This window comes from Pinus tabuliformis, chromosome 9, assembly GCF_031772625.1.
Source record: "Pinus tabuliformis cultivar Carrire ecotype Pingquan chromosome 9, CPIR1, whole genome shotgun sequence".
NCBI lineage: Eukaryota > Viridiplantae > Streptophyta > Pinopsida > Pinales > Pinaceae > Pinus > Pinus tabuliformis.
Genome location: NC_142307.1, coordinates 1,958,544,879 through 1,958,569,262, shown reverse-complemented (window position 1 = coordinate 1,958,569,262; position 24,384 = coordinate 1,958,544,879). Strand labels below are relative to the sequence as shown.

At 39.8% G+C, this 24,384-nt stretch overlaps 1 pseudogene; it reads left to right on the top strand.

Moving 5' to 3' along the window:
- Window positions 1-23,672, top strand: part of LOC149156828 (uncharacterized) — a 45,901-nt pseudogene extending 22,229 nt beyond the window's left edge.
- Window positions 23,673-24,384: the final 712 nt, after the last annotated feature.

The window sequence follows — 24,384 nt, the reverse complement described above, 5'->3', positions numbered from 1 at the left end:
CAATTAACTGGCCACCCTCAGCTAGTTCGATCACGCTCATCTGGGGATCGTACTGCACATGTGTCTAAGTCAACTCATGGAAAAATCTAACAGTCAGGTAGTGGCGACCTTTTTGAGCTCAAGTGCCAATGATGGCAATTGATTACGGGCAGAAAACATGAAGTCTCATGATGACACTGCAGTAGGGACCAACAGTGTGAATAATGACAACGCACCCTTTTTGCCACCTCAGATCGTCGCTGGAAATATCTCCAGTGAACATAAGTACTCTGCCTCGAACTCATTCACCACCTTTGTTTCCATTTTATCATCGTCCTCACAACTGTAGCAAGCTCTACACCACCTCCATAGCCACGAAATCATCATTCTCTGTCATTTTCTGCTATCGGCGTTCTATAGGAGCAGTAACAGGTTCTACAGGAGCACCTACAGCCAGTTCTACAGGAGGGGCAGTGAGCTGTTTTTTTAAGAAGAAAACACAGGTTTTTGCAAAATTTTTGGCTTAAAGAGGTAGGTTCCATGCATACCCACCTTGATTATGAATATGTGCAAGGAATGATATCATTTAAAGGAGGAATAGAGTCCACATAGGAAGAGGAATTACATAAAAAATTTCTATCTGTTAAAAAAAAAAACAGTACAAACCCCCTTTGCATAATTCTATATATACAAGGGGTGATGCAATTTTAGGGAAGAATTAAGCCTGAAGAAGAGAGAAATTGTGTTAAAAAAGGTATGCCTATTTCTTAAAAAAAAACACAGTTTTCCCCTATTTTCCTGTTTTCTTCAAAATTCTTGTCTCCATCTCTACATTTGGTGTTCAGAAGGGGTATAAGCACAATGACAGGAGGATTCATAGAATCCAGCATTAAGTTTAAGGCAAGGAGTCCAGATCCGCTGGCTCACCATCGGTTAATTAAAATTTTAGTGGAAGAAGCCCTCCATACATTCACACTCCCTATAGCATGGGAAGTCTTCAGAAACATGATAGCAGAAGGTGACATAAATTCCCTCACCTATGATATCAGTCCTTCTGACACTGAGGAAGAAGAGCAGAAAGGGGGAGAAGGTGAAGCAACTGATGACTCAACAGGACAAGAAAAGGAGAAGGAAGAAACTAAAATAGAAGAGGAGAAGGATGAAGAGACAGAACAGGAAGAAATAGAGAAATAAAAAGAGACAGAAGGAGGAGAAAAAGAGGAAGCAAAGGCAAAACAAAGAGAAGGGTCCCCTGAGACTCTGGAAAGAGGCAATAGCTGGTCTCACTACCCTGAGCACACCAATTAAGCCAAAAGAAAAGAGGAAAAGGCAGGCCACCAGGTATTTCAAGGCCAGGAAAAGCACAAGAATTAAAACAAGCAGAATAGGAGGAGCAGTGGAAGGACATGGACAAGAAGGTAGAATTTTATGGAACACATAAGCAGACCACATCAGAAGGTTGGGATGATAGGGAGGCCACCAATTCCATCAAAGATGAAGAGATAGACTAGTTGCTCAGAGGATAAGCAACCCATTCAGCAGGGGGGTGATGATGAGCCCCAGAAATGGGTAATTATATGGGCTCATTTAGCGTCCTAACTCAGCTTAATCCATCATTATCATTAGTTTATTGCATTGTTTTTATTATATTTATGCTAATAGAGTGAATTGGGTTAGTCATTATGCCGAAAAGTCTAATGTGTGCTTTATGCAGTTTTTTGGTCAATTTTGAGACAAAATCAAAGGTTTAATGAGCATTTGGCAGCCAAATTCGAAGAAGAACAAGGGAGAGGATTTGTAGGAAGGTGTCCCTTTCATTTATGAACCCTACCTCGAATTCTCCATCAGAAACTCGGAGCACAAGTAGCCACATGAGTGCATCCAAGGGGCAGCCGAGCAAGTCAAGTAGGGCTGCTGTTATCTTCAGTTCTAGGCAGCCGAGTTCCTTAATTTTAGGAGGACTATTGGGAGTCCCCACTTGTATAAATAAGAAGGCTTCAAGCCTTAGTAAGTTACCCATTTTATAGTCTATTTTCGCACTTTTTTGCAGTCTTGTACTCAACTCATTTTCGAGCTCTTTTTGCAGACAGTTTTGTGATGTAACTATTATTTTTTTATCAATGAATATGAATCCAACTTTGAACCAGCACTGATCTTTTCTATAGGGCTGAAGCTCTTGGGTTAGGGCCCAACCCAAGCTATCTAGCACCTCCTTTGTGTATTTATATGTATTTTTCTTGCATTCATAAGCTGATTTCTGTTGTTTAGGTTAAATCTTGCTTTGGTAAAATAGGTTGCTTTTGATGATTAAATTAGTTGTTATTGCTTCAATTTTTTTAAGTAGTTTGTTGTAGTAACAGAGAAATATCCAAAAAGGCTACCAGCAGGGCTTGACCTCCTTTCTCCCTCCTTGGGACCATGATTTGAGGTCAAGGCACTACTGTTGCCACCAAAAACACAGTTTTTGTCTTTCATGCAATTGCTGGTGTGATGTTTTGAGTTGGAGAAGCTGATATTTTCTTGGATTCACATGCTTAGACCATTTCATGTTCATTTACCATGGCTTCCTCGCATAACTTTTTGTTCATAAAATTCTATTCAGCAGCACTCTGTTTTTGGGTCAAAATAAACAACTCTGTTTTTTCAATCTTTGCTTTGGTCAGTTTTAGGAAATAAGAGTGCAACTCACTTATAGAACACCCCAGCTTATCATTCCTCCACAGCACAACCTGTACCAATTCATCTCTCAAGATTTCCCCACTCATTCGCCTCATGTCACCAATCTGCCCTAATTCCTGCGTTTTTGTGCATAGTTGCTTTCTTCCCCTTTGAGCAAATACAACCCTCTCCTTCATTCCTGATCTTCATTAACAGAGCCCTAGACCCTCCAACACCTTCATCCAGCCTTCATTTCCCTTTTCCCACCATTTTTCCACCTGCAAACCTCCAAAAACCACTTTCGGCCTCCTCATGTAGATCCCCTGCAGCCTCCTGTAGAAGTTCATCCGAGCGATTTTTCAAAGTCTGATCACAATGGAAGTCTCCAGAAGGGTATTAGGGACTTCTTAGTACCCCTCCACACCTTCCTCACCATCTGCAAAAGCCAACTCCATCCTCCTTTGCCACCAAACCTCTGCACAGTCTCAATCAGTCAAACCATAAGCATAGTAATCCCACATAAAAATACCCAAAAACTACAAAAGGATGATTTCTTTCCATCTCTCTTCAGAAGTAGCTTGAATAAATGCAATGTACCTTTTCAGAAGTTAATGGCACCCATTTTAGTAGTTTCTACCTCTTTTTATGCAAAATTAGGGTTTGTATTTCATTTAAGTTTTCCTTCTCTTTCTGCAAGTGGAATAGCCCTTGTAGAATTAGCTATCTTCCATCATAGTAAAAGCTTCTTCTGAGAACTCATAGAAGTTGGCTTAAGCTCCTAGCGAACTTGTGCCAGTTGATCAAGTGACAGCCTACAATAAGAACTAGTACTTGTGCATATAGCACCGTTGCTTCCAAGTTTGTTACAAACTACCGGGTTGATAAAAGTAAAGAAGTAAGCCCCAGGAGCTGCAGCATTACTGCTGCAATACTGGAGCTCACCAGCAACTTTTCAACTTCATCTTTAATAGATGCCGCTTTCCAAGGATTTATCGGTCAAAGTTTTTCATGAATAGGTTTTGCATTTTCGTAAGTCTTGATCTCATGCTGGACTATAGATGGATCAATTCCAGGCATTTCCTCATAAGACCAAGCAAACACATCTCGAAGTTATTTGAAGATATCAGTGTAGATTTGAATTTATTTAGGGGAATAGTCAGCTCCGATGAAGACATTTTGTATTACTTTAGGATTCCTAGAGATGTTCACAAGTATAGTTCGTGAGATAACCGACATGTTACCTTCGGCAAAAAATTGTGCTGGAGCCAAAGGGTTTGAAACTGTATAAACATCACTAGTAGGTAGATTTGACAAACTAGATTCAACTTCACACAGTGGAGGGAGAAAATATGAATGATGATGTAAATCATCCCATGGTCGATCCACACACATCATTGATTCCAAAATTGCTTCTTCAGATGGTAAGACTGTATCGAAGCAATCCAGAGCTAAAGTAGAATTGAGGGTCCAAGTCGGAGCCACATTGCCATCTAACTCCTCTCATGGAAAAGGAGTGGGACAATTGTCTGTAGAGTTAACGATAGATTGATAAGTGAGTTCCGCTACAGACATGGGAAATGACATTCCACCAGTCCGCCCTACATCTAATGTGGTGGTAGATGAAGGTAAGGGCCAAGGGTCAGAAAAATAACAAGTTCGAAAGAACTCTTTCCGAGAAGGTCCCCTAGAGGATGAAATTGCATTAATTCTAGTTGTAGGAGCACAAAGGTCGAATATACCCATTAACGAAGAGTAGATCCCAACTCCTAAATTCTCAATAGGTTGACGGGGATTTTCCACCAATGGAACTGTAGAATCTGAAGTTGTGTGAGAGTCACCTGGAGAATAATCTAACTGATCAACTCTAACAATCCTCCTCTCATGAGGAAAACAAAGGATGCGGAATAATGATGAAACTATGGCATCCATCTCGTAAATCCAATTCCTCCCTAAGAGGAGGTTATAATCTAGATTCGCATCGACAATTTCTACCTCAATATTCACAACCTTTCCCCCAACACAGATAGGAAAGGTCGGGATAATCCCGTGTGGCTTATGAGAATGTCCATCAAATTTCGTCAAAAGAGTCGGTGAAGGAACAACTGAAGGTGATCCAATGGCATTCCAACATGACATAGACATCACGCATGTGGAAGCTCCCTCATCTATAAAATTCCAAAAAATATTGGTCTTTCAGTATGTGGACTTTATCTGGAAAGCCATATGGTGACGAAGTCTCTTTTTGACATTCAACATATTAAAAGTGAGTACTAAAGAATTCTTTGGGTCTACTGCGCCGATTTCCGAAAGCAAAGAACTTCTCTGAGCAGGGCACAATTGGATTACCTCCAATGCTGACATAGCACAAGGACTTTGATCCATATCTTCTACAATCGAGTAGTTCTGGGCTGCCCTAGCATTAGGGCTAATAGTCGAGCACTTTGCGGAGCCTTTCAATATCCAAGGTATAGACTCAACAGAGCATCGCTCAATATGAAGTGGTTGAGAAAGGGTCTTGATTGCTTGCTCTGGATGCCCATGTTCATTAGTAGCACCTCCACCTGGCCTTCTGTCTGTCGTTCAATCCAACCCTTGCTACACCTACCTTGACCTCGGAATGAAAACTAAACGACTGACCCCTTCCCTTTTTCGGAATGAAAGCATAGCATCGGATGGTAGCCCGTTGGAGCCTTTCCCTACAGGGGAATCTGGTAATCTGTCAGTCAATGAATTTCCTTAGAACATATTTTTCGTAGTCGTTACGTCAGTCTGTTAGCTAATCGATGAATGCTCACCCGGACTAGGGAGGAGGGCATCTAAGAAGCAGTCAATCAATGAGTTGGCCCCGGATCAATATGTATCTACTATAGTTTCTCCGCCCTAAACCCCTTCGTTGTGGCTTCGAGAACAGATTTAGCCATAGATGTTTCTAATTCACCATAATCGCATGCTTGCGTAGCGACGTCAATATGAGAGCTCATCATATAAACATTTGATGAATTTTCCCCTTCCTGGTTGCCCCCGGCAGAGGTACCAACATTAGAATTCGCGCCAGCAAGTAATTTTTGCCCTTGGGGAAAAGGGTTAGTCATAACATCTTGGGAGCTAGAGGACCCTTGTTGTACTAATAAGCGCTGAGCATCTTGCATCTTAGGGTAGAGGTGAGTCAGATGATCTCCATTGCATAACTTGCATGGAAATTTTACCTTTTTCTTGGACTCTTTCCTACCCTCTCCGACATCATTGTCGGGTTTGTTTTCATTTCCTCTTCCTTCTTCGTTCTTCTTCTTACCTCGTCCCTTCCTATTCCCATTAGATTGTTGATTTCCTTTGGAGTTAGTGGTCTGGACGGCGTTTATAAAGGTAGGTTGGGAAGGTGTAGGTACAGACGGTGCTGCCTGGGTAGAAGAAGTAGTTTGTAGAGACAACTGTTGTAATTGATTCAATAGGTTCACCGCGTTAACATCAATCGATCCAACTATACCATCAGCATGGGGACCTAGTTTCGGTTTGGCTAAATCGACCTTAGATCTAGGAGCATTAGGTAGAATTTTCTGAAGAACCCCAGACTGAGAATATATCAATTCCAATTGCTGGGCTCTGAAAATGGCCTGCTCTTCCGTATAAACACCGGAGAAAGACACATCCTTTGAAATCTCAGGTTGTAATGATTTGAGAAACCATTTAAGAAGGAACTCTGGCGGGATTTCAACTTTGATAAGCCTTTTTCTCATCCTCCATTCCTGGATGTGATCCGAAATGTGAGTTGCAGTGTCTTACTGAAAGTTAACCAGAAGTTCAGTTCCGGCCTCATGTCAGATAGGCAACTGAAAATGGTTCAAAAGAACATTAGCCAAATCACAAAAAGAAGTATAGGTGCCCCTTGGAAACTCTATATACCATTTGGCTGCATTTCCAGTTAGGGTGTGCTGAAATAACCTCAACCTAATCGAATCGTCTATCATGGAGTTGGATGAGCACCATAAGTGAAATGTGGTTACATGGTCTCCCAGATCTTCACCACTCTTCCCTTCAAATTTTGGGATATCCGAGGGAAGTTTAGTTGGGACCGGAGGCCAAGCCGGATTGTACCGAATTGGATCATTTTTCAATTTAGTTAAGTCTGGCAAGTTCAGCGTGGCCAAAAAAGGGAGTCATGGCAGACCTTTGGAATTCCATCCAGTGCGGGCGAGGTTCCCAAAGGTCTGAAAAGAATGACCTAGATTTTAAAAAACACCAGGTTGCCCGAAGTAACTCATAGAGCCTACCGAACCAAAAGGTGCTCCTTGTGGTCCAGTAAAATTCAGAACTTGACCAACTCTTACTGAAAATCCTCTGTAACTAGTGAAGTTACCCCATAATGAAGTGTTAAAAGGAGTTGATAGCCCCTGATAAGGATACCATGCATTAGAAAAGGGTGGAAAATTCTGAAACGAATTAACTGAAGAATATGGCACATTCCCTTGTTGGCCGGAATAAAATTGATTCCCAGCTCCTATCCCACTAATTGTAGGGTTTGTCCAACTCTGGAATGGATTATTACGTTGACCTGTAAAGGAAAAAGGCATTGACCCTACTGTTGTATTGGAGTGTGGTATATGACCACTTCCAAATGGGAAAGCCTGAAAAGAAGCCGATCCACTCATCATGGATGTGGAGGTGGTCGATGTTATGTTCAAAGGAACTGAAGGAATCCCGTGAGATGGCATTCCATAAGGGATAAATCCAAAACCAGATGCAGTAGCCTGAGAACTTCCACTCGTTGACGGACTGAAAGTAGACCTAAATATAGTCGTGTTGGGAATAATAGAAATAGTTCCTCCTCCTTGTACATATATGGGAGCCTGCACACTCTCAACACTCATTATAGATGCCATGCTTCCAGCAGTGGTCATCGAAGGAATAGACGAGTGTAAACCTGGGCTCGAAGGCCTATGATTCAGGGTTTCGACGTACAATAGAATGTTTGGATGATTAGGAGGAAGAGGAGAATTCAGAGCCGCAACCGAATCTGAAAGCTCTTCAACTTCAATATTATCTTCCCACTGAAAAATTACTCGAGAAAGAACGGTGTGTTCCTCTCTAACTCTCTATCGGTGCCAGGTCTATCTTGTGAATTAATGACCCCAAGCGGAGGATCAATCTCCGATGCACCTGCTGCCACTAGTTGAAAACCACTGGCAGAATTGCTCCTACACCTTCTAGGAGAAGGCTCAGGACTCGTAGGTGATAACCCACGAAGTCTCCTAGACCGTCGAGATGGTCAATCAGCCACTTTGAATTATTTAAAAGATCTACTTAAAGACTCAAAAAATTATAAAGCTAGGCTGACTAGGAGCAAAGAACACTCACTAAAAAGTCCCTAAAGATATCAGCAATCAAACAACTCTCGAGTATTTCCGCTCCGGGTGATTAGGACTGGACACCAAAATACAAGAAAGTTAATAACAAGGGCCTTCCGAAAATAGACTGGGGTAATTATGCCCCAAGCCTACTAGTGAAGGTATCATAGGCAGTTATGCTGACCTCCAAACAATAGCCTTTGTTGGTGCAAGCACCCAAGCTTCGGAAGGGTACCCTCCAGAAGCACTGCTAAACGTGATACAACGTCAGCCTCAGGTGCCATGGTATTCCCCTCCGCAGCCACCTGTGTGATCCCTAAGATAGGCAACTATGGTCACCAACTCGTATCAGAAGTCGGGCGGAACAGTCGTGAGGCGAGATCCGACAAGTAAGAGAGGGGGTATCTCTCGTCCTCATCTTCACTCTCCCTCATGCTTTACTCCCAGTTACAGAGCTTTCCCGGTCTCCCTAATGCTATTGGATTTCGCTCATTAATCAAACTTCTATGTTTTGTTATTTTGAGCGGCCTTTGAGAGCTAACTCTCCTCTCGCCTAATCCAAGGCCCTAATAAACCTAAACTTGTTGGTGTATTCTGATGACAAAATAAAAGTTCTAGTTTATTTTAATTAATCGCTTGATTTTAATGGTTGTTCTTTAAGTCAAGGATAAATATGGGAGTGAAACCAACGATGTTTGTATGACGCAACAGAAATCAATGAAAAACTAACTACATGAATGCAGTCATTTTTTTCTTTGATGAAAGAGATCTCTATACGGGTTCTACGAAACTTCTGCAAAGCAAAGTACTTTTTCTCTTTTTTCTTGAAACACACTTCACACACCCAAAAACCAAAAGACTATGAATTCTTTAACAATGCAATCTACCCTAATTCAAGATATAATGGAGATGCAAGATCCTAAATAACACTCAAAAAGCAAAAGCAATTGTTTATAACTAACAATGAGCCAACTTAAGTACTGAAGAGGATACAAATTTTGAACACAAAATTCTCTCCAAACAAGAAGGACAAATTGTAAAAGATCGCAATTCACTTTCAACAAAAAAAAGAAACCATAAATCAAACTTGGCAAAAGAAAAACAAAAACAAATTTTTTTGAGATATTTTCTTTTTTAAAGAAGCAACCAAAACAAGTTTTTGAAATCACCAAAATGCTATTAAAACTCAAAAGATCGAAAAAAAAGCACAAGGAGTCTTTGCAAGTTATAAACTCGAAAATGAATGAAAACTTGAGCAAAAAGACTTCAACTTGTACAAAATGACCCAAATAGCAGCAAAGAGTTTGACAAACTGACCAAGAAGCCAGGAAAGAAATACTTCCAAATTCGTCAAAAAGACTTTCAAAAAGCAAGAAAAGCTATGAGGCCACAAAACAAAGGAAAGAAAACAATGTAGATTTGAAATCCGGGCTTGATACTGAAACTGAAAACAATATCGTGTTCTGGAGGACCAGAACAATCAAGAACTTCAGGACGAAGTCTTGTGTGCCAAAACACAAATTACAAACTCGCTAAAGAAGAAAACCTAGGCCAAATCTTTTCAATGAGGAAGAGACTTCAAAATAGTAAGCTTGCAGAATAATTAAATTATTCAGACAACAATTGACCACACAGAGAGTGAAAAGCCTAGGCAACAAATCTATTTGGGCTGAAAGATTTGAAAAAACAATGCAAAAATTTGCATATGCGACTGTGTGCAAACACAGAGGCATGCACACGCGCTCCTGACACAGGAAACTCGCATATACGCGAGTTCACTTTACAGAAACAAGTGTGTATACGCGACTGTAAACAAAGTAAAGAGCATATACAAATATTTGCAAGAAAAAATAAAAAACAAAGTCTGATCCAAAAGATCAGACTTGAGGCCTGGGACTCTAGTAGACCAAATAAGACTGTAACCGCAAGAAAACCAAATACTGAGCCCTGAATGAGAATGAACAACCCAAACCAGGAATAACAATATTGTTATCCCGAGTGGAGTCACCAATTCTGTTTTGGGTGAAAGCACCCTAAGGCTTTGGGTTAGAACCCCAACAGAGCATAAGCAAACTACAACAAGAAATACTCAAACACCTCAGGCAAGATGCTTATATTATCAAACTACGTAAGAGTGACCGCACCGAATTTCCTTCGTTCGAGTAGGTCCCGCAGGGTTCAAACCCTTTGTAACTCCCGATGTTCTTCAAACCTGAAAATCATTCAATTCGAACATACATAGCAGTATAGAAGTAAAGGATATTCACAAAATTGACTTTATATCATATAAACAAATGATTGATCATACATCAAAACGACATTCGTATGTGAATTAAAACATAATTTGATGCATAGACATAGTTAATTTCAAAAACAAGACAACATTTATTTTATTGCAGTAAGCTATAAATAACATGGAGAGAATTCACCTGAGTCTTTCTCTGGCTCCAAGCGGAACCGTCCTCCGGATTCGTCCTATCCCAGCCTTCAACAATCTTCTTCCATCACCAACACCATGATATCTCAAGCAAAAGGAAGGATATCTATAATCAAGGAAACAAGGGTTTCCTGAAGCTTGGGGAAGTGCATGAGGCACAGGGATTCATTAGACTCAGTCAAGGATAATCTCAGTATAATAAATCTATCTCTTCTCCTCCCCTTAAGGCCTTCCCATAGAGGTCTATTTATACCTCTCCCAATTAGTTTTTTAGTTGGGAAATAGTTGGGCCACGGGCAATAGGAGGTAATCAACAGGTAAAACCCGTGAACTCCGCTCAAAATTAAGGAAATTTAATTTTTTAAGTGTTTTAATACATATACGTGGGTTGGGTATTGACTGACCCGCGTGTACATGCTTTTAGCTTAGGGAAAAGTAGCGTACATGGAATAAAACACGATTTTTTATATATTTTGACCAAGTATAGGAGGGGTTGCCCTAGGCCATAAACAAAGCATCATATATACCAAGAGTGGTAAATGGTGCTATAACAATTAGGCCATCACCTACTCTCATTTGCTCAATTCTTTTTAGATATCTTATGAGCTGCACCATAACAATTGCTTTGATGGGAGTTGCTCCTATTTCACTCAACATTATCTCATAAGGTACTAAAATTTTTATTTTGAACTTGCTCATGATCAAGCATTTTTGGATTTTCTCAATTTGTTTCCAATTTGAAACAGGGGTGTTGCTATCCCACAATTAACACCCATATAGCATCACTAGAAAAACTAGGAGTCCAAAAAGCACTTTAATCATTTTCCAATCCCATAACTCTACCTCTCTACATTTGTTTTGAAGAGCATATAATGCTTTCCACCCTCCTAAAATTTTCTTATTTCTGCAGTCCTCCCATTTGAGTTTATTGTTGAAATCAATCCTGAGGTACTTGTACTCATTTACTTCTTTAACAATGTTGCCTTCAAAGAAGAAAGTATGCTGGCTCAGTTTCCTTTTATTAGAGAAAATCATTATTTTGGTCTTGCATCCCCACTACTCTACAAAAATGATCAAGGGCATATAAGTGCATTGGAAATCCATGGGCCGATTTAGAAATCAATACAATATCATCAACATATAAAAGAAGCTTTATCACAAACTCCCCCAACCGAACACCATCTCCACCTTGCAGATTTAGCCACTCTTCCAATTTATCAATATATAAACCAAAAAGAGTAGGGGATAAAGGGAAACCTTGCTTGACTCCAATGTCACTTCTAAACCTTCTTGAAATACTTGCTAAAGTTCTAATTTTTTACTTTCACTGCTTCATAAAGTCTATGGATAGCGGCTCTATAATGCACAGGAATTTCTAGCTCTTCCATTCTACGCCACAACTTATCACTAGGGACTGTGTCAAATGCTTTTTTGAAGTCAACAAAGCAGAAAAATACTTCTTCTTTGTCCTCCAAAACCTTTTCAACAATGTGTCTCAACGTGATACCATGATCCACTGTATAATTCTTCGGCCTAAAACCCGCTTGTCCTCTTGCCCTCTTTTCTTTTACTTCTGCCCACTTACTAATTTTTTTTCTACCATGCTGCCGAAAAGCTTTGCAAACAAAGGATTGATCATAATTGTTCTATAGTTGGATGGATTATTAATGTCTCCACTTTTAAAAAGGGGTATTGCTAGGCTAGTTGCCCAATCTCTTGGGAATCCTTAATGAATGATGTTGCTGAATATTTCCATGATTTGCGGTGCAAGAGTGTTCATTCCCCATTTTAGATACTTTGCTTGAAGTTCAACCAAGTCCTTTGCCTTTCCTGTTTTCAGCTTCTTAATTCCATTCTCCACCTCATGTAACGTGAAGAGCTTTGAATTTTTGTTGATCCTAGTGTTGGAAATAATACTGAGAGGGGGGGGTGAATCAGTATTATCACATTAATATAACTTTTTCATTTCCATAATCAGATTCATATATGCTACTTCCACAACTTCTTATGATTAAGTTAATTGATCTTCAATGAGTGCATTAGAACATTATCAACCATATTATCAGATAACAGATGCCGTAATAGAGAATAGATCATCACACATAAGGCACACACATGAACACCATGATATAAGGTGGAAACCCAATGCGGGAGAAAAACCACCTGCTGCAAGTCATCTCAATCTTCTTCTTAATAAGAAAATCCTTTTACAATATTTGTACTGGTGCAGTCTTATACCAGTACGGGAGCTACAACCCCCTTTGCTCTTGTACTAGCCGATCCATTTACTAGTACGCAGGCTGCTACCTGCTACAATGCTCCAAAGATCTCCCTTAGCTTTTGTACTAGCTTAGATACTAGTACATAGGCGTTGGCCTACAATCTTCTCTCCTCCAGGTACCACGTTTCATCAATTTTCAAACTGGATACACTGAAGCACAACACATAATCTGAAAGGCCACTTTTCATCCAATTTTCATACTGGACCCAACAACAACATTGAAGCTCATAATCATACAACCTTCTGAATCACCCAATCACCAGATCCATACATATACAATGATATTATGAGAGTTATCAACCAGATCTAGTACATAAAGATAAGTCATTAATCATGCTGTTATCTGAACTCAATACCAGTAACCAAACATCAGTTATGCACCCAAAACCCTGCAGAATAGTCAAAGGCAGTTAAAACAAATTTTAATCAGGGATCGCAACTTCACTGGTATAGATCTGCGGATATTTGTACTACCTCCGCACCTGCGCCTTCTGTGGCGCCGCGACCACCGCACCTGCGCCTCCGCACTGCGCCTTCTATGGCACCTCTGTGGCGTCTCCGCACTGCGCCTTCTGTGGCGCCTCCACACTACGCCTTTTGTGGCGCCTCTGCACTGCGCCTCTGTGGCGTCTCTACATTGCGCCTTCTGTGGCGCCTCTGCACTGCGCCTTCTGTGGCGCCTCTGCACTGCGCCTTCTATGGCGCCTCCGCACTGCGCCTTCTGTGGCGCCTCCGCACTGCGCCTTCTGTGGCACCTCCGCACTGCGCCTTCTGTGGCGCCTCCGCACTGCGCCTTCTGTGGCGCCTCCGCACTGCGCCTTCTGTGGCGCCTCCGCACTGCGCCTTCTGTGGCGCCTCTGCACTACGCAGCTGCAGCGCTCGAGAGATCACCCTTCACAGATTCGCTTTCAACTTCACTTTCATAGATCAAACTTTCAAAACAATAACCCAATATTTCAGATCTTAAGATATTCAATTGCAAGGATGAATTAGCCAAGTGATCTCATTTGCTTTATATAGGCAAGCTTCTTCCTAAAAGCATGGATCAATACCATAGATTACCAATACAAGGGGCCCAAAAACATGGGGCTCAATAATACCAAGGACTAACCACCATGGACCAAAGGTAAGTTCTCCAACATATACGCGCTTTTCCTTGCATGAAAGTGCGTACCATGGTCCAAAACCATAGGTTCAAATAACAAGGACTAACTACCATGGACCAAAGGTAAGTTCTCCAACATATATGTGCTTTTCCTCATCGGTTCAAATACCAAGGACTAACTACCATGGACCAAAGGTAAGTTCTCCAACATATACGCGCTTTTCCTCATAGGTTCAAATACCAAGGACTAACTACCATGGACCAAAGGTAAGTTCTCCAACATATACGCGCTTTTCCTTGCATGAAAGTGCGTGAACTTTTTCTCTTCATGAAATAAACTTTTCTCTACATAAAAGTGCGTGAACTTTTCTCTACATGAAATAAACTTTTCTCTGCATAAAAGTGCGTGAACTTTTCTCTACATGAAATAAACTTTTCTCTGCATATAAGTGCGTGAACTTTTCTCTACACTATAATTTATTATCTGAGATGAGTGGGTTGCCATCAAGTACAACATATGTATCATAAAGCCATACCAGAATCATAATGCCAACAATCTCCCCCTTTGGACTTGATGGCAACCTCAAAATCTTCAACTCATTCTCCCCCTTTGACATCAAGGGCAAAGGGTTATGCTCCCCCTGAAAATGAACCAGATCTGTAAAGAAGAAACATAATCCACCAAACACCATAAATGACCATGAAAGAGATAGATTGCAGCAATGATCAGACCAGCATCCAAGATCTCCTTCTGTACGTCCTCCATAATGCCAACAATGCATTATAAGCTCCCCCTGAGTATCTGTTGAAATCTCTGAATGAGCTCCCCCTTTGTATATGTCATGGTGCACCAATCTGATCATGCTCTTTCTGAGAACAAGCTGAAATGTCTGCTCTGCTATATAGTGTTTTTCATGCTCAAGCTCCCCCTGACTGTAAGCAAGGTCTGCAAAAGGATGTTCTACATCACAAATGACCTTCCTAAAAGATTCAATACATACATCCATCACCCAACCAAGTGGGGATATATCAGAAAAATGAAAACCAAATACATTACATCTTCATCCCAGGCATAGTGGGGAAACCAACATAGGTCGTTACATGACCTGAAGAGATGACACTATTACATCATGAGTCTTGATATGACATCACCTAAATAAGATGAACATCAGCAACAACACTTTATAATCTGCTCCATAGTATCTGTCAACAGCAACTAGACCAGCAACTTGTATTAGTGCATGAATCATCAAGGTATGTCCGCATCAACAGAATTTCACATTCTATGTGAGAAACAACATAGCCATCCAGATCTACATGAATCAAGTATCATCAATTGGGAATATCTGCATTAATCAACATATGTATGAAACAATCCTATCATCATATAGATAAGAGCTCATTATCATCATGTCTCCAACAATGCAACTTTGAATAATCATCCATGTATCCAGCCAACAATCCTCATCCATTTGTGCCAAGAATGAAAGGAATCATAACTGTAATATATGATCTTTATGCATATGAAGACAGCAGCATATGAGTGACTCAACATCAAGAAGATGTGAATTCAAGCTAAGTGCTTCCCATGCAAGCATCATTAGAGAATCAACCATAAATCTGATCCAAGAACCATGTGAACAACTCATAACCATAGCAAGATGAATCATTTATCCATATAAGTATCATCACCAAGGACTATTAACCATAATGCCAATAATGCATTAAGTCCATATGCTCCCTCTAAACCTGTGCCATCTGTCTGATCATGCATATCAATAAGAAGTATCAAGACATCATCAATATCAAGTTAGAACCAAAACACTTCTAAGCATCATATCCACACATCATTATTATTAACTAGAGCAAAACTGATCCTTCTCTTGAATCTGTCCCTACTGCCTTTCTTCAAACAATCATATACGCGACTGTGCAGTAACTAACTCGCGTATATATGCAACTTTCCTTTATGGAGTTTGCATATGAGATTCAGGACACTGAAGTTTTGTACTTTCAGCTCCCTCTGATTCTGGTATGTCTGTACGTTGTGCAGTGCCGCCTTTTTCTGACTATACTTCCTTTTTCCTCCATATCTTCAAGCGTGATGATGACATTTTCTCCTTTTGATATGGTGCCCACACTTTTTTCCTGCATTCCTTAGCTATATGTCCAATCTTGTTACATGCATAACATCTTACATGTTTCATATTCCTCCTGTAACAATCAGCAGCTTTGTGACCAAACATATTGCAAGCAAAGCAATATCCATAAAAGTACCTTGAATGTGATGATCTTTCTGCATAATGGTCTTGAACCCTTCTTCTTCTACATCTAGCTGCAACATGTCCAAGATTATGACATACATAGCATTCAACATTATTCATAGGAGGAGTAAAGGATTTTCTTTGAGGAATCTCTTTTCTTGGTTGATGATGAGATTGATCTTTCATTTCTTCGTTGATCACTTTAGATTTATCTTTAGAGTTCCTTGCCTCACCTTGTGAACTAGATTCACCTTCAACAGATTCATGGAAACCAAGACCAGTCTTTATAGCAGGAGACCTTTGACTACTAAGAATATCATCCAAGACTTTAGAACTATCTTGAAATCGTAAAAGCTTATCCTTTTCTTCTAGTTTACCTTTCAAGATATTTACCTCAACCTGAAGCTGTTCTTCCTTTTCAAGAGATTTCTTTTTCAAATCTTCTTCAGCTTTCCTTCCTTCTTCCATTTGTTCCCTCAGTTTGAGAATCTCCTTTTCTTGTTCTTCATTCAGATCCTGCTGCATTTGACGAACTCGGAAGGCACATTCTAGTTGAGATTTTAAGCTGGTGACTTCGTTTTCTTGTTTTGCAATAGCTTGGAGTAGATCTGTATTCTGCTTCTTTGATTCTTAAAGATCTCCTTTTAGTGAGAGGATTGTAGCTTCAAGATTTTTATAGTAGCTGGATCTATCTTTGAGTTTCTTGATGGTTGTGCTTCTTTCGTTGACTTCTTTTCTTAATGATGTCACTTCATGCTGCAATTTTTGACATTGGTCTTCCTTGTCCTTGAGTAGCTTTCTTACCTTGTTTCCTTCTTCTAGTTGGGCCTTTAGTTTAGTAGCTTCTTCATTGAAATCACATTCCCTTTTGTTCAATAGATCTTGTTGATCTCTAATTTTGTCTGTCAGCCTTTTAAATTCTGCCTCTATTTGATATCTTTATTGTTCACCCATAAGAGCAAATTCAGTAGTTTCGCTATCACTTTCATCTCTTCCAAAAGGAAAGATAGCTAGAACATCAGAGGATAAGATATTCATACCTGATAATGATTCTGAATCTGATTCTGAATCTGAAGAGCTTCTTATACCTAATCCCCAATCGATTCTCCCACTGTCATAGTTCTTCTGAGATGACTTCTTTTTCTTAGGTGCTTTCTTCTTAAGCTTATTTCCCATTGTTCCACGGATCTCCTTCAAGCGATCAAGCTTCTATCAAAGGACCTGCTCTGATACCAATTGTTGGAAATAATACTGAGAGGGGGGGGGGGTGAATCAGTATTATCACATTAATAAAACTTTTTCATTTCCATAATCAGATTCATATATGCTACTTCCACAACTTCTTATGATTAAGTTAATTGATCTTCAATGAGTGCATTAGAACATTATCAACCATATTATCAGATAACAGATGCCGTAATAGAGAATAGATCATCACACATAAGGCACACACATGAACACCATGATATAAGGTGGAAACCCAATGCGGGAGAAAAACCACTTGCTGCAAGTCATCTCAATCTTCTTCTTAATAAGAAAATCCTTTTACAATATTTGTACTGGTGCAGTCTTATACCAGTACGGGAGCTACAACCCCCTTTGCTCTTGTACTAGCCGATCCATTTACTAGTACGCAGGCTGCTACCTGCTACAATGCTCCAAAGATCTCCCTTATCTTTTGTACAAGCTTAGATACTAGTACATAGGCGCTGGCCTACAATCTTCTCTCCTCCAGGTACCACGTTTCATCAATTTTCAGACTGGATACACTGAAGCACAACACATAGTCTGAAAGGCCACTTTTCATCCAATTTTCATACTGGACCCAACAACAACATTGAAGCTCATAATCAAACAACCTTCTGAATCACCCAATCACCAGATCCATACATATACAATGATATTATGAGAGTTATCAACCAGATCTAGTACATAAAGATAAGTCATTAATCATGCTGTTATCTGAACTCAATACCAGTAACCAAACATCAGTTATGCACCCAAAACCTTACAGAATAGTCAAAGGCAGTTAAAACAAATTTTAAGCAGGGACCGCAACTTCACTGGTATAGATCTGTGGATATATGTACTACCTCCGCACCTGCGCCTTCTGTGGCGTCGCGACCACCGCACCTGCGCCTTCTGTGGCGCCTCCGCACTACGCCTTCTGTGGCGCCTCTGTGGCGTCTCCGCACTGCGCCTTCTGTGGCGCCTCCGCACTGCGCCTTCTGTGGCGCCTCTGTGGCGTCTCCGCACTGCGCCTTCTGTGGTGCCTCCGCACTGCGCCTTCTGTGGCGCCTCCACACTGCGCCTTCTGTGGCGTCTCCGCACTGCGCCTTCTGTGGCGCCTTTGCACTGCGCCTTCTGTGGCGCCTTTGCACTGCGCCTTCTGTGGCGCTTCCGCATTGCACCTTCTGTGGCACCTCTGCATTGCGCCTTCTGTGGCGCCTCTACACTGCGCCTTCTGTGGCGCCTCTGTGGCGTCTCCGCACTGCGCCTTCTGTGGCGCCTCCGCACTGCGCCTTCTGTGGCGCCTCCGCATTGCACAGCTGCAGCGCTCAAGAGATCACCCTTCACAGATTCGCTTTCAACTTCACTTTCATAGATCAAACTTTCAAAACAATAACCCAATATTTCAGATCTTAAGATATTCAATTGCAAGGATGAATTAGCCAAGTGATCTCATTTGCTTTATATAGGCAAGCTTCTTCCTAAAATCATGGATCAATACCATAGATAACCAATACAAGGGGCCCAAAAACATGGGGCTCAATAATACCAAGGACTAACCACCATGGACCAAAGGTAAGTTCTCCAACATATACGCGCTTTTCCTTGCATGAAAGTGCGTATCATGGTCCAAAACCATAGGTTCAAATACCAAGGACTAACTACCATGGACCAAAGGTAAGTTCTCCAACATATACGCGCTTTTCCTCATCGGTTCAAATACCAAGGACTAACTACCATGTACCAAAGGTAAGTTCTCCAACATATACGCGCTTTTCCTCATAGGTTCAAATACCAAGGACTAACTACCATGGACCAAAGTTAAGTTCTCCAACATATACGTGCTTTTCCTTGCATGAAAGTGCGTGAACTTTTTCTCTTCATGAAATAAACTTTTCTCTGCATAAAAGTGCGTGAACTTTTCTCTACATGAAATAAACTTTTCTCTGCATAAAAGTGCGTGAACTTTTCTCTACATGAAATAAACTTTTCTCTGCATATAAGTGCGTGAACTTTTCTCTACACTATAATTTATTATCTGAGATGAGTGGGTTGCCATCAAGTACAACATATGTATCATAAAGCCATACCAGAATCATAATGCCAACACCTAGGGGGGGGGGCCTCTGCCTTAGACTCCTTCTCATAGAGTTCCCTTTCATATTCAAACCATTGATTGGTTGTAATATTATTTTCAATTTTCTTCTTCCTTGGTTGCAGTTCCTTCCAGAAAAGCTTTAGATTATTCTTGCTTAAATATATTAACTCTTCTCTCATTTTTTGCATGAACTCATCTTTTTTCCTTTTTAGTATCTGCGTATATATCTTTACATTAATCTTCTCCTTTCCTGCCTTTTTCAAAGTTCTCCTTGCCATTTTGCATTCCTCATCAAACCAAGCATTTACAGGAAAACAATTTGATTATGATTTCCTATTTTTTGCTCTTTTACACTTCCCAAGTGAACTTTGAATTATATTTGTTAACTCATGACTGTTGAAGCTTTTGAAACCAGTTTTCTCTTTCTGAATTAATCTCTCTAACTTTTTCCTGAAGATAGTACAATTTTCTTGTGTTAGAAGAATTTTTTGCCCCTTGATAGTGATTGTCAAGAGTATTGGATTTTCCTCCTATGCTTCCTTTCTTCTAACCATGATAACCTTATATAAATTGGGTTATGGTATGATTTTAAGTCCCAAATATTCTCTCTAATATTAATTTCATCTATCTTTTCTATCAAGCTTTGTGAGCACATCACATAATCAACGACACTTGCCCCATTGTATGTGTTGCAAGTGATGTTCCCAGACCTTTTCCATCTATCTATACCATTGCAAATAATTAAGTTGAAAGCCCCAAGCATTGTAAGCAACTCCTCTTCAAAATGATTGCTAACTTTTTCATCTTCTAAACACCTCACCCATTGGGTATTCTCCGCTTCAGTGAGCCAAATAGGATTGTTATCCTCTTTGCAACAAAGAATGCTAGCCTGATTATTTGTTGTTCTAGCATTGAAATCTCCCACTAAAAGAACTTCTCCTTGCTGAGAGTACACAACAATATCTTGTTTTAAAGATGCATACGGATCCTTGTTGTCAAGCCCCTTATTTTTCTAATTTTTTGAGACTTGTGGGGGGGGGGGGAATAGCACGCTGCAGTTCTTATGTGATTCTCATTCTTTGATATTTTCAACCATAATATTGTTTATTTTCATCTTCTTTAATTAACTGAATGTGATGACCTTCTTTTTCTTTCACTAAAACTAGTATTCCCCCATACCCTTTGCCATTTTATTCTACCTTGTTCCAAACTGCCAACTTCAAAAAATCGTCAAACAAAGGAGTTTTGCAACCATCATGCTCATGAGTTCCCGTGAGACAAATTATGTCTCTACCTTCTACAATAGGCCCTAACCCAGGTCCCCTCCTCTAAGGGTAACCTCTACAACTCCAACCAACTAAACTTAGGTAGACCTGGGTATTATTTGGCTGCTACGTAGTTTGGCACGTAAGACTCAAATTTGAGTTTTCACCCATTTTCATCCATGCTTCTCTTGTTGTTTGCGTCCCTATTATCAAATTCTCTATTTTTTCTTTACTGCCAGCTTGCTGCCCTATTTTTCTCGAAGGCCCAAACACTGCAATAACAGATTTACAATTGTACAACCATGCCCTTGTCCCTTCATTTCTTGTTGTTCTAATTTTCTCCACTTCATCGCTTCTCTCCTCTGGTTTTTTTTAGGTTAATTCTTCATCGAGGAAGAAGTGTGAGCCTTTCAAGAGTTTCTTTTTTGCCTAAAAGCTAGTGCTTGTCTTCTACACTTTCCATGGAGAATTTTATGGGTCGAAGCCTCTCTTCACATATCCTCCCAACCCTCCTTTCTTGGAAAATTTTCCCTTTCCAATGTAGTTTCTCTTTCAGGAAGTCTCTTGTCAAATTGAGAGTACTTTCATTCTTCCCATAATCTCTTGCTTCCCTTATAATAAAGTTTGTTTCCCCTTTTCTTTCTTTGTGTTATATTTCCTGTGCTTTACGAGCACTTGCATCTTCTTCTTCATCTATCCTTATGTAACCATTAGTGTCTTCAGCTCTAGCTTTGATTTCTTTTAGACTATCTTTCCCGTAAGTTCCTTTTTGCCTTCTCTTTGGAAATGTTTGTTTGTTGAGATGCTTGTGTGTCTACCTGAGCTTGTTTAGAAATTATCACATCCTTGTTTGTTGTTATTAATTCTTTCATGTTTTTCCATGTTGTCTTCATGCTTTTCCATTCTTGTTTTCTTGTCTCTAGATCCTCTTGTAACATTGTTACCTGTTCTTTTAAAATTCTATTACCTTCCATTAGACATCGGTTTGCAACTGTGATCTCTGAAATTTTGCGGTCCCTTTCCTATTCTTTGGCTTCCAAAATATCCAGCCTTGTCCTAACCTTCATCAATTCTTGGACATATAGGTCTAATGACCAAGTAAGAGGTGTATATGTGGGACTATAGATGATTGATTCTTCTTTATTTTTGTTGCTCTTATTTATTTTGTTTCTCTGGATCAATTTTCTTCTCATTTGTTCCCATCTAAGGCAAGCAAGCCTATGCCTTAAAATGCCCTGATATTGCTTTGCATTTACCCAAATCCACTTTCTTGTTTTTTCCGTTGAAGCAATTTTGACTTGAACCAAATGATTTGTTTCCACAAAACCTGAGATTTCCTTGTCATTTTTAACATTTTTAACATTTACTTGATGTACTAACTGCTTCTAGGAGATTTTTTGATGAGATGTTCTAGCAAGTTTATGAATACTCCTTGCAAGTTAGGAATAAGACAAAGGATTCTTCTTATGCTTGTCTAGACAGATATTATTTTTTACATGAGTTAAAACCTTGGCAGTTGGATCATTATCACTTTGGATTTGCGGAATGAAGCCACCAACCTTCCAAGTTTCTCAATATGCCTAATTCAGACTAATCATATTCTTCATCGTTTACACTATCATATCATCTCTTCACTAGCATATCATCTCATCTCCTCGCATGACCTGCACAGAGATATCCTCCGCAACGATTTATCCAAGTTCCCATTGGGCATATAATTGTAGACCAACAACTCTATTTTACACATGTACCAGCGGTGAAGCTGCACGAGGTTCCAGTGTTAAGCTTGTTGATGCTCGAAATCTCCGTCACAAATTCCCTCACACCTTGCCCAACTATTCATCATCTTTTTCCGATACATATGTTAGATCCTCTGAAGATTCTGATCACAAACATAGGATTCTGAGATTCAGTACAAATATCTGGAAATAACTTTCCGATTTTTATCATTTCATGTCCCCAACTAGTCGGGAATTGTTTGCGCGAATTTTTGGTGTCATGTAGAGAATTAGAATATTTTGACTACAATTCATATATAATACAAGAGTAGTCTTTAGTGATAATTTTTGGAAGTTTTTCCAGTGGGTTTTTCTGGTCAAATTTCTCTAAAATCCGACAGGAATTTATTGAAATCACAAGTTTGATGGGTAACCCCTGAATAATCCAAGTGCCCTAGCAGATTTTTAGGGTGTTGAATCCATATATACAGTAAAAAACCAATGTAAATAACACAAATCAAGATTTCACCTCAAATTTTTCCGCCAGATTCTGGCACCGGAAATTCCAAAAGGTCGCACTAAAAACAACTCCTATAATACATGGCATTAGCACCATCCCCACTCTCAGTGATAAAATTGCAGACTCTTTTCCATTTTTTGGATACTGTGAAAGCCAAATTCGAGCATTTAACAGTGTGTATGTTGAATGGTGTCTCCCGTTTTCTAAAACAAACCCTGTGTTGGCGTCGATTGCAATCTATGCGCTTTGCACAACTACAGGGTTTATCATGTGGATTGCCATGTGTTTATTGGATTTGGTAGCAGACTCTCATTTTTTGGAAGTCTCCATACTTGTGATGAAGGGTTTGAATGAGCATGTCCTCCCTGCATTGCAGCTTCTCAATGGTGTGCTTTCCCTCCTTGTGGGATTCTTCATATTGCTAGGCAAGATTCATATTAATATCAATGTTGATAGTCACCGCTCCTGACCTAATCCGAACAGAATGAGTAGTATGCCATGCTGCTCCAAGATTATAGTAGTGTTTCCCAAAGGCAAGTACATGTGTTTGAGAAGAAAAAAAGATGAAAATAGGAATGATTCATCTTCATCATCATGTGTAATGTGTTTAGGGTGGATTGGGGAGAAGGATGGAGTATGTGTTCTTCCGAACTACAGACATTATTTTCACATTTGTTGCATTGATAGCTAGCTTCTTCCATGTACTTTCAATCACTCTTCATGACCTCTGTCTAGAGCCACTATAATTTCCCCCCAAAAATTACAAGAAAAATAAGACAAATCGTGACAATACAAGTTCATGTTGCTTACAGACACAAATCCTGAAAAATGGAGTCATTTCCTCCCCTACTTTGTGTCCCAATTTTCCATTGATCCTCCATCCCTGAAGGTTTTTTTTTTTTAGGCAAAACATTTCAGGCCACAATGATTCGTGTAAATATATCCGTGGGCTGAAATCCCACTAATTTTTTATACATAAGAACTATGATTCCATAATTAAGTTGGTCTTCCTACTTGATTTGTGGTTTTTAGATTCTTGTTGTCATACATTCATTCAGTGGAAGAGATCGAGTGCACATATCAAATCTAAGCACTTCAGATTCTAGATTAATGTTCATGCTTGCATCGAAGAAGATCCACCGTAAATCCCATATTGATTAAGCAATTGGAGATTAAAAAAAAACTTGTGATGAAGAAATTTTAACCACGTGAAGACTTCATGACTGGATTCTTGTGGATTTCATCGCTTTTGTAACAGGCATGAATGGTAGAGATCAATGAATATTTTCCCAAGATATAATGTAACGTTATGACTACATTTAGTTTTTAAATTAGAAATTCTCTAAGAGGTGCAAAGGAACACTGAAAAGAGGAGTGGGAATGTCGAAGGTAATAAACAAGTAAAAGAGGCTTACAAACCTATGCAATCTGCAACAAGGCTTGTGCAGTAGGCATGAATGCAAATAAATATGGAAACAAGTCTGCTA